The 13,640-nt window shown below is 42.4% G+C and overlaps 1 protein-coding gene across 9 annotated transcripts in view; it reads left to right on the forward strand.

The window, feature by feature from the left end:
• LOC132382584 (A-kinase anchor protein 13-like) overlaps positions 1 to 13,640 on the forward strand; it is a 548,542-nt gene that overhangs the window by 122,390 nt on the left and 412,512 nt on the right. The window lies entirely within an intron of this gene.

The following is a 13,640-nucleotide window of genomic DNA, read 5'->3' on the forward strand; positions in this document are numbered from 1 at the left end:
TGATCCTTTCCCTTCTCCAGCTCTGTATCCCTTTTGCCAATCACCTTTCCGGCTCCCAGCTTCACCCCACCCCCTCCGGTCTTCTCCTATCATTTCGCATTTTCCCCTCCCCCTCCTACTTTCAAATCTCTTACTATCTTTCCTTTCATTTAGTCCTGACGAAGGGCCTTGGCCTGAAACGTTGACAGTGATTCTCACTACAGATGCTGGCCTCCTGTGTTCCACCAGCATTTTGTGTGTGGTTATTGTTGTTGTTCCTTTTTGTGCCTTGTGATGCATTTTTTTGCCATTTCCAATGCATTTGACTGCTTTTTACACGGCCAGGCTGCTAGCTCGACACTCAATCCAGCATGGATGGAAAGCGTGCAAGGAGCCAGCCGGATTCGAACTCAGGACCATTCTCTTCGAAGTCTGGTGCTGTTGCCATTACACCACCAGCAGGCTGAAAATGTTGCTATGTTTTTGTATTAATAACCCTATAGCACTTTCCAGAAGGGAGCTTTTGCAGTGATTTGTCTTGCTCTATTTTTTTGTCCTGGACAAATGCAAGTTCTGTTACAAGGGAGGAAGGAAGAGCAGGAACCTTTGGACTACTTAAACACATGTCTATGATTGGGGGGAAAAAGATGTGTGCTGTTAATGTTATGGGAGGAGATTTTGATAAATTCGTGACAAGTGGGCAAAATTCAGCATGGTTTTGTGAAAGGGTAATTCACCAATTTGTTGGGGTTCTTTGAAGATGTGCTGTGGATAAATGGCAATGGATAGATGCACCAGAATTTTCAAAAAAACTTTTTTAATAAGGATTGTATTCAATTTAATTCTGGAAATAAAAGCTCACAGTATATGAGGTGGCATTGCAGATAGAAGATTTGAGTGGCTAACAAGAAACAGTAGGCCAAAGCTAGTTGTCTTCTGGTTAAAATAGTACAAATTGTGTGCCACTGACGTTAGTACTGAGGTCATAACTTTCTATAATTTTTAGAAATTGCTTCAATGAAGGAAGCAAAGATATGGTTGCTAAATACACTGGCACAAAAAAGCGCACAAGTAAGTTGTGAAGAGGACATAAAGAGGCAACAACTGGTAAATGATGTTTTTCTGATACAGTGAAAAGCTTGCTTGCCAGCCATCCAAACAGATCATACTATAAGTAAATCAAGATAGAACAAAATGAAAACTCAGTGGAATGCAGTACCTACAGAGTTGCAGTTGCTGAGAAAGTGAAATGCAGGTAGACAAATGGCAATGGTCATGATGGGGTACATTGAGAAAGAAAGAGTTCAAAGTCATAGTACATATACGTCACCATACACAACCCTGAGATTCATTTTCCAGTGGACATACTCAGCAAATCTATAGAATAGTGAATATAAAAGAATTGATGGAAGATCAACTAGAGTGCAGAAGACAACAAACTGTGCAAATGTGAATATAAATAAATAGCAATAAATAAGTAGAACATGAGTAGAGTTCTTAAAGTGAGTTAATTGGTGGGGTGAGTGAGTGTAGTTATTCCCTTTTATTCAAGAACCTGATGGTTACGGGGTGGTAACTGCTCTTGAACCTGGTGGTGAGAATCCTTTGGTTTTTCTACCTTCTCCCTGATGGTGAGAAGAACGTGGCCTGGTGGTGGAGGTCTCTGATGACAGCATTTCATGTAAATGTGCTCAGTGGTTGAGAGGGCTTTACCTGTGATGTACTGAGCTGAATCCATTAACTTTTGTTGGATTTTCTGTTCAAAGGCACTGGTGTTTCCATACCAGGCAGTGATGCAGCCAGTCAATACTCTCTCCACTACACATCTTGTAGAAGCTTGTCCGTTTTAGGTGTCATGCTGAATCTCTGCAGACTCCTAAGGAAATAGAGGCGCTGCTGTGCTTTCTTCACAATTGCACTGCCATGCTGGGTCCAGGACAGATCCTCTGAAATAGAAACATCTCGGAGTTTGAAGCTCCTCATTCTGGTACAAGAACTCTGTTCAGGAGTCTTTGAAGAGCAGGATAAAGGCTGTCCTTGAGCTTGGTGGCGTGCGTTCTCATGTTATTGTATCTTCTGCGCAATGGAGGAGTGGAGAAGAGTGACTGGGCTGGGGAGGGAACCTTGATTATGTTGGCTGCGTTCCTAAGGCAGTGGGAAGTGCAGACAGGCATCTGGATATGAAAAGGATACAGATCAATTGAATGGGAAAATAGAGTATAATATGGGGTAATGTGAAATTTTAGCAGAAAAATATAAACTATGACTAAATGGTGGGAGATTGTAGAGCTGTGGAATCTGGTAAACAAGAACATTAACTGTAAGGTTAGTTTATTTGTCATACCTACATTGAAACATAGTGAAATGCGTCACCTGCATAATAATTTGTAATGTTTTGGGGGGTGGGAGCCTATAAGTGTCACCATGCATCTGGCTCCAACTTAGCATGCCGACAATTCACTAATCCTATCCCAAAAGTCTCTTTTTTTTTTGAGAATATGGGAGGAAACCAGGTACGGCAAATGATCTGGAAAGCTAACAGACTGTTATTGTTTCTTGCAAAAGGAATTTAATGGAAACCAGTGAGGTCATGTTTCAGTTATAGATGACACTGGTGAAAATCCGCATTAGAAGTACTGCGCGCGGTGTCGGAATCTTTAATGGATGTGATTGTGTCAGAGCAGTTTTACAAGACCGCTCCCGGAATGGGTAGATTGCTTTGTCAAAGAGTTTGGCAGGCTAGTCTTTCGGCTACTGAACTGGATAGTGTGAAAGGACTTGACTGAAATATTAGATCTTGAGAAGTTTTGCCAGGGTGGATATCGGAAGGATATTTTGTCCTGTGGGAGAACCTGGAAATAGGAGTTGCTGTTTAAATAAGGAACCCTTTATTTAGCACAAGCTGATATTTTTATTGAGTTGCAAGACCTTGAAACTTCTCAAAGGATAAAGGAAGCATGGACTTTGGATATTTTTAAGGCAGAGATTGAGTGGCCACTTTATTAGGTAAGGAAATGGACCCCAGTGTGTTGTCTGCTGCTGCTGTAGCCCATGCACTTCAGGATGCTACATGCTCAGTGTTCAGAGATGCACACCACTGCTGTAACACATGGTTATTTGAGTTATTGTCACCTTCCTGTCAGCTTGAGCCAGTCTGGTCATTCTCCTCTGACCTCTCTCATTAACAAGGTATTTTCACCCACAGAACTGCCACTCACAAGATGTTTTGTTTCTGTCTTTTGCATAATTCTCTTTAAACTCTAGAGACTGTTGTGCATGAAAATCCCAGGAGATCAGATTCTGGGATACTCAAACCACCCCATCTGGCATCATCAATCATTCCATGGTCACTGTCACTTAGATCACATTTCTTCCCCATTCTGATGTTTGGTCTGAACAACAACTGAACCTCTTGACCATGTCTGCATGCTTTCATGCACTGAGGTGTTGCCACATGATTGGCTAATTAGGTATTTGCATTAAGGAGCAGGGTACCTAATAAAGTGGTCATTGTGTACTGCACAAAAATCTAAGGCAAATGTGCGAAAAAACAATCCGTAGAGTGAAGATGCTTTCAAAAATAAATGAGAAGTTTCTAAACATCAAAAATAACTATAAAGAGCAGTAAACAGTTTTAAAAAAAACTAAATAAGATCAGTATTTTGTGCGACCATGCTTTGCCTTTACACCATTCAGTTTTATAAGAAAATTGGCTGGTAAGTTGTTCCAAGCATCTTGGAGAACTTGCCACTGTTCTTCTGCAGACACTGGCTGTCTCACTTCCTTCTGCCTCTTCAGGTAGTCCCAGACAGCCTCAAAGATGTTGAGATCTGGGCTGTGTGGAGGCCGTACCAACTGCTGCAGAGTTAGTTCTTCATTTCACTGACGATTATGACCTTGGCCATATGCGGGGGTCCTGCTGCAGAATGAAGTTGGGACAGATCGGACGCCTCTCTGATAGTACTGCTTGATAGCTAAGAGTCTGCTTGTACTTCTCAGCATTGAGGATTCCATTAATTATGACCAGATCACCAGCTCCATTTGCAGAAATGCCACCCCAAACCTGTAGGGAACCTCCGCCATGCTTTACTGTTGGCTGTAGACACTCAACCGTGTAGCACTCTCCAGCTCTTCTATGGGCAAACTGCCTCCAGTTTGAGTCAAGAATGTCAAACTTTGACTCATCAGTTCAGAGCACTTGCTGCCATTGTTCAGCACCCCAGTCCTTGTGCTTTTGTGTGTAGGTGAGTTTAGAGGAATGGCTTTTTGGCAGCAACTCCTCTATGAAGACTACTTCTGATAAGACTTCTCCAGACCATAGTGGGGTATACTTGGGTTCCAGGGGTTTCGGAGTTCAGAGCTGATAGCAGTGCTGGACGTTGGTTTGGCATATCTCTCATCTCTTGCACTCCATTTCCATGGCTGGCAACTGCATTTCTGGTCCTCAATATTGCCTGTTCCTTTGTGCTTCTTTGGAAGAGCTTGGACAGTGCATCTTGAAACTCCTGTCTGCTGCAAAATCCTTGCTTGTGACAGACCTTGCTGAGGCAGGATAACCAACTTGTTGCAGTGCTCACTGTTGCCTTGGTGTAAGAATTGGTATTAAACTGTCACATCTGTTCCACCCTTACTGTTTAGTTTGGTTGTCCTTCGCCTAATTAGATTCCTTCTGCATCCATTTCTGTTTCAGTTAATCAGCTTAGTTCATTCAACTCATTATGTCATTGATTATTAGCATCCTGTTTGTTTATCTTTGTTTAATCGTGCACTGGAATAAGTGCCTACAGAGTAATCAAATATATTATTTGAAAAGTGGTCTGTTATTTAATCTTTTTAAACAAAATACAAAAATTTATCTGTAACATTTAATCTTTTGGAGAATGAATGGAAATCTAAAACTTGCTATTTTCTATTGGTACACTAATGCAGCAGACAAAAAACATCAAAAACAAAACTTGTATTTTAAAAAAAAATCTAGGGTATCCAAGACTTTTGCACAGTACTGTAGATTCTTGATTAGTATGGGGTTGAAAGGCTACTGTGTGTGGAGAGAAATCTGAAGTTGAGGTTGTGATCAGCTAATATCTTATTAGGTCACCCAGCAAGCTTTGAGGGATTGAATGGCCTCTTCCTAATTTGTATATTTAATAACATGGAACCAATGTGATCCATCTACTTCCTCCTGAGCACAAAGTCTCAAAAATGCACGGCTTTGAAACTGTAACCACATTAGTGTATGAATGAGGGGGAAAACAAAATTGCCCAATGAAATTTGGAGAAATATGTCCCATGCAGTAACAAGCAAAATTGATCGGAGTTCACATATCCATGTCTAAAGCAGTGACCCTGAAGGAGCTCAGAGCCCCCTGTGTGTGTTCTTCGTACTGCACGGCTGTTGAAAACATCCCCACTGAGGTTCTTTCTACGCCTTCCTAATTTTGTTTCTCCGCGGAGTACCTGGTATGTCGGCCCTGAACCACAGCCAACAGTTTGCTTGTATATCAGCTTTCATTCTGTGACCTTACCCTTGAGGGGAAGAGGCCAACTTCTTTAACCTTGCCTCATAACTTAAATTCTTGATCCTCGGAATAATAATTTTGCTCGATTCTCGACTCTCTCAAGGGTAATGGTATCTGTTCTAATATCAGATAAATAAAAATGTGTAAAATATGGCCAAAAAAGTGTTCTTTCTGTAATAATCATTCACAGGATATGAATATTATTGGTGAGGCTGACATTTCTTACTTATCCTTGCTTGCTCTTCAGTAGCTTAGCGGTCAGCGCAATTGGTTTATGGTGCCACCAATCACTGGTTGAGGCTCCATTCCTTCCGCTGTCTGTAACGAGTTTGTGTGTTCTTTCGTGACCGTGTGCGGCTTTCCTCCCGGGGCTTTGATTTTCGCCCACGTTTCATAGACACAGGGGTAGCATTAGTGAGACGTTTGTGGGCTGCCCCCAGCACATCATTAGCTATTTGGGCGTTGACTCAAATAACACACTTCACTGTTACTTTCAATGCATAGGTGGCAAATAAAGGTAATCCATTAAAAAAAAGCAGCTTGGTGGACCATTTCGGTGGCAAAAAGCATCGGCCAAGTTTTACACGTCTGGAACCTCACCTACACCAGATTAGATTAACAGTCTGCAAACTTTGTCGTGTATTTAATATTTCAGTAATCTGTATGTGTATGTATATTGAATGCTTAATCTATAGATATCGATATTGATTAAACGTTCTTGTTTGTTTAAATAATTTGCTATGGTTTCTATGTATAAAAACGCGAATTGCATACGACGTCGTAATATTTTGACTACCTTGTCTTCCTTTGAATTAGTTTAATGTTTTGAAGTTGGAGAACAGCACTTTGTATGTTCCACGTGGACATGTACGTATACAGTACATGTTAGTGTAATGCCTGTACTGGAGCCAATCCAATGGGTGTGCTTTAGATTAGCATATTACTGCACTCCATTCCCATCGTCTTAATGAGACTTCAGCTGGTGGTTTGCCAATGTACATTTCCATCCTTAGTTTACCTTGGCCTGGTGGCCAAGTACAGATAGTTGAAGCTTCACCGCAGACGGGCTGTGGTCCTGGGGCGGCATGTGGGATATTAGCTTGTGGGCACCTGGAGAGTCTGTGGACTAAAAAGAGGTTGTGTTATTCCCCATTTTGGAGTTCTGTTTAACCTGTGCTACTCAATGGTTTGGCAGAGAATTGACAGAATTCCTATGCTACTTCCTAAAGCTTAAGCTGTTTGCTCAGCAAAGAGTAAGTATGCAGGGTTTTGTTTTACTGGATCCTAGAATATCCAGGGGGATAGCTAGCGCTAACCCAGTGGGCCGAAAGATCTGCTTTGGATCTGCAGAACTGACCCCAGAAGGTCCAAAGGTGCTCAAATTAATAGGCTGCTGTCTTACTGTAGTTCAAAAGAAAAGCCATAAGGAGACTTTCATCTGCTCCATGATAGGGCTAGTAGAATTTAGGCTTTCCCAATTCCAGATGCTGAAATCTGGAGCAAAAAAGCAAACTACTGGAGAAACTCGGTAGGTCAGGCAGCTTCTGTGGAGACGAGTGATAGTTGGCGTTTTGGGTTGAGGACTTGGCCTGTATAAAGAGGTGAGAGGGAGGGATGAAGTAAGTGCTAATCATTCCCCCTCTACACCCTGGATCCGTCCTGACTGAGCTTCTCAACCTGAAAAATTGCTACTCCCTCTGCCTCAACAGATACAGTTTCATTGGCAGTTTACAATTGAGGCACTTCCCTTCACTTATCTGGTTTATCTTTCCTGAGAAATTCATGACTCAGTTGTGATATCTTGCTGCTTTTAGAGATTAGAATCCTTTTTCGTGATTGCAGAAGAGTTAAGTGAATCCATCAATACTGAACTTGTTGTTCACAACTTAATTTCAAAAGGGGTATTGAAAGCCTGCAGAAACACAAAACAAGTAAGCATTTGTGTTATATTTTGTTCTTTTATTTTTCACTCATTCTCTTCTTGACTCTGTTGTGGTGAGTGTGGTTACACAGAAGGCACTTTGAACTTTCCTTTCTCAGTCTAGCCTTAGCCAAGACTGACAGTTTTAAAATTATTCCTTTTTTTAAAAAATTATATTCAACTGTGTGGTTGCATGTGCAATTTTTGTCCCCTGGATTTTGCCTTACTTCCTACATTCAGCATTCATTTGTGGACTCTAAAGAAAGAAAAGCTGACATCTGTATCTGCATCTGATCCTCCCTAAACAGCTTACAAGTGAATGTTTTTTGAAGTGCAGTTGTATGGATTGTCATCCAGAAGACGATTTTGAGGAGGCAGATCTGCACAATTGTCTGTAATGGCGAGATTATATGCGGTTAACGTCGATGACTGAAGGGACAAATATTAGCCTCCCCATCACTGGTGATCTGCTGTGTAGTCACATGGAATCTTTTTCATCCACCTCAGAGGGCAGACAAGGTTCAAAGTAAATTTCTTATGTGTCACCAAATAATACCCTGAGATCCTGTTATTTTTTACAAGCATTCACAGTAGAACAAATAAATGCAATAAAATTAATTTGCAATACAGTACAATCAATGTGCAATTGAATCAACCAGGTTAATACCTTGTTCTGAAAAAAAGAATCTCTCTGTTGATGGATACTGCTTCGGCTTAACGTTACACTGGAGAGTTGGCAGACTTAAACCCACACTTTCTGACTGGGAGCCAAGCATGCTAAGTGTGAGACACAACTGATACTGTGACAAATGATGTGACCTGGTATCTCAGTCTGGAACTGAGACAGTGGTGCACTTCAGATGGAAAGTTATTTGACTGCCTCGTTGGGTTGGATCATATGACACTTCCTGTCTTTCAGATCGTGCCATTGTTCTTTTGATGTCATTATGAATCACAGAGCGGCCAAGACCTGACTTTATTCTCAGCTTAATCATGGAGTACTTGGTTGAAGTTAAAGCAGAGATTTACCGTCAAGATGAGGCCACACACAGGTTGATGGAGCAACACCTTATCTCTCGCCTAGGTAGCCTCCTACCTGCCGACATGAACATTCAACTCATAGACCTCTGTTGATACCCCATCCCTATCTATAATTTTAGTCTGGTTCTCTTTCTCTCTCTTTTCCCCCTTCACTACAATCTCCCCCCAGCCCTACCTTTCTTTCTCTTTTATTTCCCATAATTTTCCACCTTCCCCCAGCCCATTTCCCTTCAGCCTATCACTTCCCAGCTCTCTACTTCATCCCTCCCCCCGCTTCTTATCCCCCCTCCACCACCCCATGTTACTTCACTCCTGATGAAGGGTTTCGGCCTGAAACGTCGTCACTACCTCCTCCCATAGATGCTGTCTGGCCTGCTGAGTTCTACCAACGTTTTGTGTTTTTATTTAAAGCAGGGATTGTATGCTGATACCTTGAAGGATGATTTGGGCCCATAATTGTCGTATTCATAGTGAAAAGTGCCATCTAATGAGCAATGTTAACCAACCTTCCAGTGCATCGTTCTTGTGGGCTTTGCAATGAGGAGCTGAGGCTTTCTGGGAAGCAGGAAAGCCCAACTTCTTTCAATGCTAAATCTCTACCGTGCCCAACTTTAGGGGAAAAGGATAACACTCAAATACTTAAATGAACCTTGCTACCATCCTGCGTATTGCAGTTCGTTGGGTACATTAGGGTGATGTGTTATTATAATGTTCAGTGCAATGGCTTGAGGTGCCAGCTGAGAGGCTGGCGTTCAATTCCTGTAGGTCTGTAAGGAGTTGTAACTTCTCCCTGTGACCGTGTGGGCTTCTTTCAGGTGCTCTGATTTCCTCCCACATTCCGAAGATGTACAGGTTAGGGTTGGTGAGTTGTGGGCACGCTATGTTGGTGCTTGAAGCATGGCAACGCTTGCTGACTACCCCCAGCACATCCTCATTTATTTGATTTTCACTGTATATCCAGTACTGTACAAAACTCTTAGACACACACACATATATATATATATATATATATATATATATATATATATATATAGCTAGACTTGTGCACAGTACTGCATTTGTCAACGTGGAGCAGAGAGCAAGTTTGTAAACCTGCTGGGAGTGAAGGATGTTGGGAATAGTGAGGGTGGAGCACCATGGGAAGGGTGGGGGACGCGTGGCAGTGAAGGAGTGCTGGGGTGGGGGGATGTGGCGCAAGTGCAGACATACCCAGCCCCAAGACAAGGTCATTTGATTCCAAACAATTGGTTTATTGATCATTACAGAATGTCTCTCTGGTGCTTCCTGCTCCCTCCCCTCTCCCTTCCCCTTTTCCCAACTATGATTCTGCTCTCCCTACCTCCTTCCCAATATCAGTCCACAACTGAGACCCATATCAGAACCAGGTTTATCATCACACGCACATGTCATGGAATTTGATTTTTTTTTTGTGGCAGCAGAATAGTGCAAAACATAAAACTATTACAGAACTGTGCAAACGTCTTAGTCATCCTAGCTCATATATGCCTAAGACTTTTGCCCAGTACTGCAGATGAGACAAATAAAGTTCATCTTTACCTTTTTACCTTCTGTCTACAAGCCTTGGGGTTTATTTCTCCTCAGACTTAATAAGATTGCTCTTGCGCTTGATTGGTTTGATTATCACAAACAATATTTCCTTATTTGAATGTGCCAACCTGACAGTTTTTTTTCCAGGAGTTCCTTTCTGTGTCCATGTCTGTGGTTGTGACTGAAGCCTAGCTAAAAGCATGTTGGGCTCTTTTTGTTTTTGGTAAATGTCTGAAGCAGAAGGAACATCAAGTGTAGCCGTTCCTTTTGGCCACAGGCACTGCATGTGAATTAAGTATTTTCTGTTTTTTAAAAAAGGCGTTCATTGTGCTCTCTAAATTAAGAGCACAAGTGAAAGTCGAGAGCATTGGAACTTCCTTCATTAGCTCTCCAGCTTGCTTACCCTACATTCAAACTACACTTTAAAACGCTTGAGTATTATCATTTCCGTTCCTCTGCCTGGCAGATTACTCGAATCATCGTTTTCAAATGACATTTAAAATGTTACTTTCCTCTTGATTTCTCTGATTTCTCTTGATTCCTCTTTCTTCTGATTTCTCTTTCTGGTCCATAATTTTCATGTCAGAGTTTAAATGCAAGCCAAAGCAGGACCAGAGATGGCATAAATCTGAGGTAACAGCAGGGCACCCCAGAGGCTCTGTAAGGCATTGGTCAGACTGCATTTGGAGTATTGAGAGCAGTTTTGGGCCCCTTTTCTGAGGGGTGCAAACATTGAAGAGGGTCCAGAAAGGGATAATGAAGCAGACTTGATGGGCCAAATGGCTGAATTCTGCCCTTATGTCCTCTAGTCTTTTCACGTCAGACTTTTAAAGGAAGCTAATGCAGAACAGGAAATGGTATAAATCTCTGCGGCAACAGCAGGGCACCCCAAGATGACTCAAGGCTATTTGCCACTCAGATTACATTAAGAGCTATTGTTCGAGCCAGGGTAAGAAATGATGCAGCGGCTGATTGATGAAATCCTGTCGCTGTCTCTCATCTGAAGTTCAGGAAGCAGTGCTTTGTCAACAAAGGCTGTTAACCGGTTTATTTTATGAGTAGGGTGGAGGAGATTAGGAAGTAGAAATGACTATGAAGGGAAAGGGAGAGTGGTGTTCTAATGAGACATATATTTGACACTGCTCCAATGCACGGTGTTCTCTCCTCTCCTGAAGAGGACGCCCGTTGCTTCCTTGGTTGGCTTCCACAGTGGGTGGCAGCAGGCAAGTCTGCTAGGTTCATCTGACTCTCCATGGCCAAACTTGGAGCATCCCAGTAGACATTGGCAATCCAATCCTCTTATCCCAGATAACCTGGTTTCTCTGAACAACTTTGGCACAAATCCGAGTATTGAGTACGGGGTTGGGATGTAATGCTGAAGTTATTTAACATGATGGTGAGGCAGTTTTGGATTATTGCGTACTGTTCTGGTCACCTAACTACAGGAGAAATATCAACTTTCTGGTCAAGGTGGCACTTGTGTACAATGCTCCTAAGGTCGGCATCTTTTGGCTAGACCATGAAGCCTTTTATTTCACTTCTTTTGTGTCTTTTATGTTTGTTTGTTTTTTGCCTCAGATGTGACTCTGGGACTGCTGGAGCCTGTGATTTGCTGTTTGGAAATTGGGCGTTCCAGTGCTCTGCAGTCTCAGGGGATTCCTGGAGGCAGAAACCTGTGATGAGAAGGCTGCAGGATGGGGTGCAAGCCAGTGTTCGGGGAGGGGGTATTTGGGGGCTGATGATCATGCTCCCTTTCTTTACTTGGTTTCATGGCTACCTAGAGAACTGAAGAATTTCAAGTTGTACACTTTGTTAATAAATAAACCTTTGAATAAGCTGAAAAAGTGCAGAGAAAATTTATATTGGTGTTGCCAGGACTCGAGGACCTGAGATAGAGGAAAAGATAAATAAGTTAAGACATAATTCCCTGGATCATAGGAGGAGGGGAGATCCTGTATAGCAGGGGTTCCAACCTGGGGTCCATGGACCCCTCGGTTAATGTTAAGGCTCCATGGCATAAAAAGTTGGGAGCCCCTGTTGTAGAGCTGTACAAATTAAGGGGTATAGATAAGCTATACATGTGCAGGATTTTCACATGAGGGGAAGACTAAAATGAGAGGTCATAGGTTCAGGTGAGAGGTGAAGTATTGAAGGGGAATTTGAAGGAAAGCTTCTTTACTCAGAGGTGTGAAACAAGCTGTCAGAAGAAGTAGTGGATGCAGGTTCAATCCCAACATTTAAGAGAAGTTCTGATGAGTTCAGGGATGGGCGGGCAGTGGAGGATTGTGACCCGGGGTGGATAGATGGGACGAGGCATGATAAAACAAATCGCCACAGACCAGCTGTGCTCTGGTTCCCTTTCAAGCATCCTGTTTCCCAGTTTTTATTTTTTTCTTCGCACAGTTTGTCTTTTGCACATTGGTTGTTAGTTGTTATGTATAGCTTTTCATAAATTCTGGTGTATTTCTTTATTTTCCTGTAAAGGCCTGAAAGAAAATGAATCTCAAGGTAATCTATGGTAAGATAATGTGAGGTGAGGCTTCTGTCGGTCAGGGTTGACTATGGATATTGTGTCCTAGCTGTCGAGGTACACTGGGCACTACGATATGGAGAGCAAGCTGTTGCCCATGTAGCAAGCTCCCTCTCTTCATGCATCTGATGAGCCCAAAGGAACAGTAGAGACTGATGCAATTTGGTACCAGCAGCATCACTGGAGTTGCCAGTCAGTGTTGAACTCAACGTGGGCTTGCCTTAGGGACTCCAGCTCTGGATTTTTCCCTCTTGGTTTACTCCTGAAGGCAGTGGAGGTTTGATGTCAGTTCCCCGTCTCCTAGATGATCTGCCAATCTCAACTGACGAGCCCCATTTGCCAGAAGTAATTGTTTTTAAGGCACCAGTGATCCCCTTTGCCCCTTCTCCTGTCCGTAGAACTGGTTCTGCTGGGCTTAGTAGCTAAGCCACATGTGAAGGCCAGGAGCAGGACTTGGTTGTCTGAGACACATGCCATTGGGAGCATTCAATAGGTAGTGGGTGCATGTCCCCATTACCACCCCCAGCTATAACAACCTTAAGGAATATAATATATTTTGGTAATCAATTTACTATGATCTTCTGTGCTCTAGTACCGTATGACTTTAATTTCACCAGATGTATCTCCCGACTTTTACTTTAGTCATTCTACTGTAGGTGTTTACATTTAAAGGAGTTGTATAAATGTAAGATGGAGATATTATAGACAAGCCTGATTCTTTATGATGGGATTTACTAACAAACCTTTAATGGAGATTGTTTTAACAGAGTTTGGAGCCTTGGCTGGTTTCTTGTCTTCTCCAAAGCCTGATGATCTTGACAAGTCTAGTACTGTTACGTTGAGACCAATCAGCTTATCATACCTAGTACCTTTTATTCTATTTGTTGTCACATGAATTAGTGCTGCCACATCAGCCCATATTATCTTAGTCATTCAAAGAAGGTAGGGTTGATAGACTGTAAAGAAACTGCAGCCTGTTCTGTTTCTGAAGAAAAGCTTGACGTTCAGTGAGAAGCATCTAAACCTGGGGCAGTGGTGGGGAGGGGAAGAAGTCATGTGATCATAGTTGAATCATTGTGATTAAATTCCTAACCCATGCATG

Source organism: Hypanus sabinus, chromosome 28 (assembly GCF_030144855.1).
Source record: "Hypanus sabinus isolate sHypSab1 chromosome 28, sHypSab1.hap1, whole genome shotgun sequence".
Lineage (NCBI taxonomy): Eukaryota > Metazoa > Chordata > Chondrichthyes > Myliobatiformes > Dasyatidae > Hypanus > Hypanus sabinus.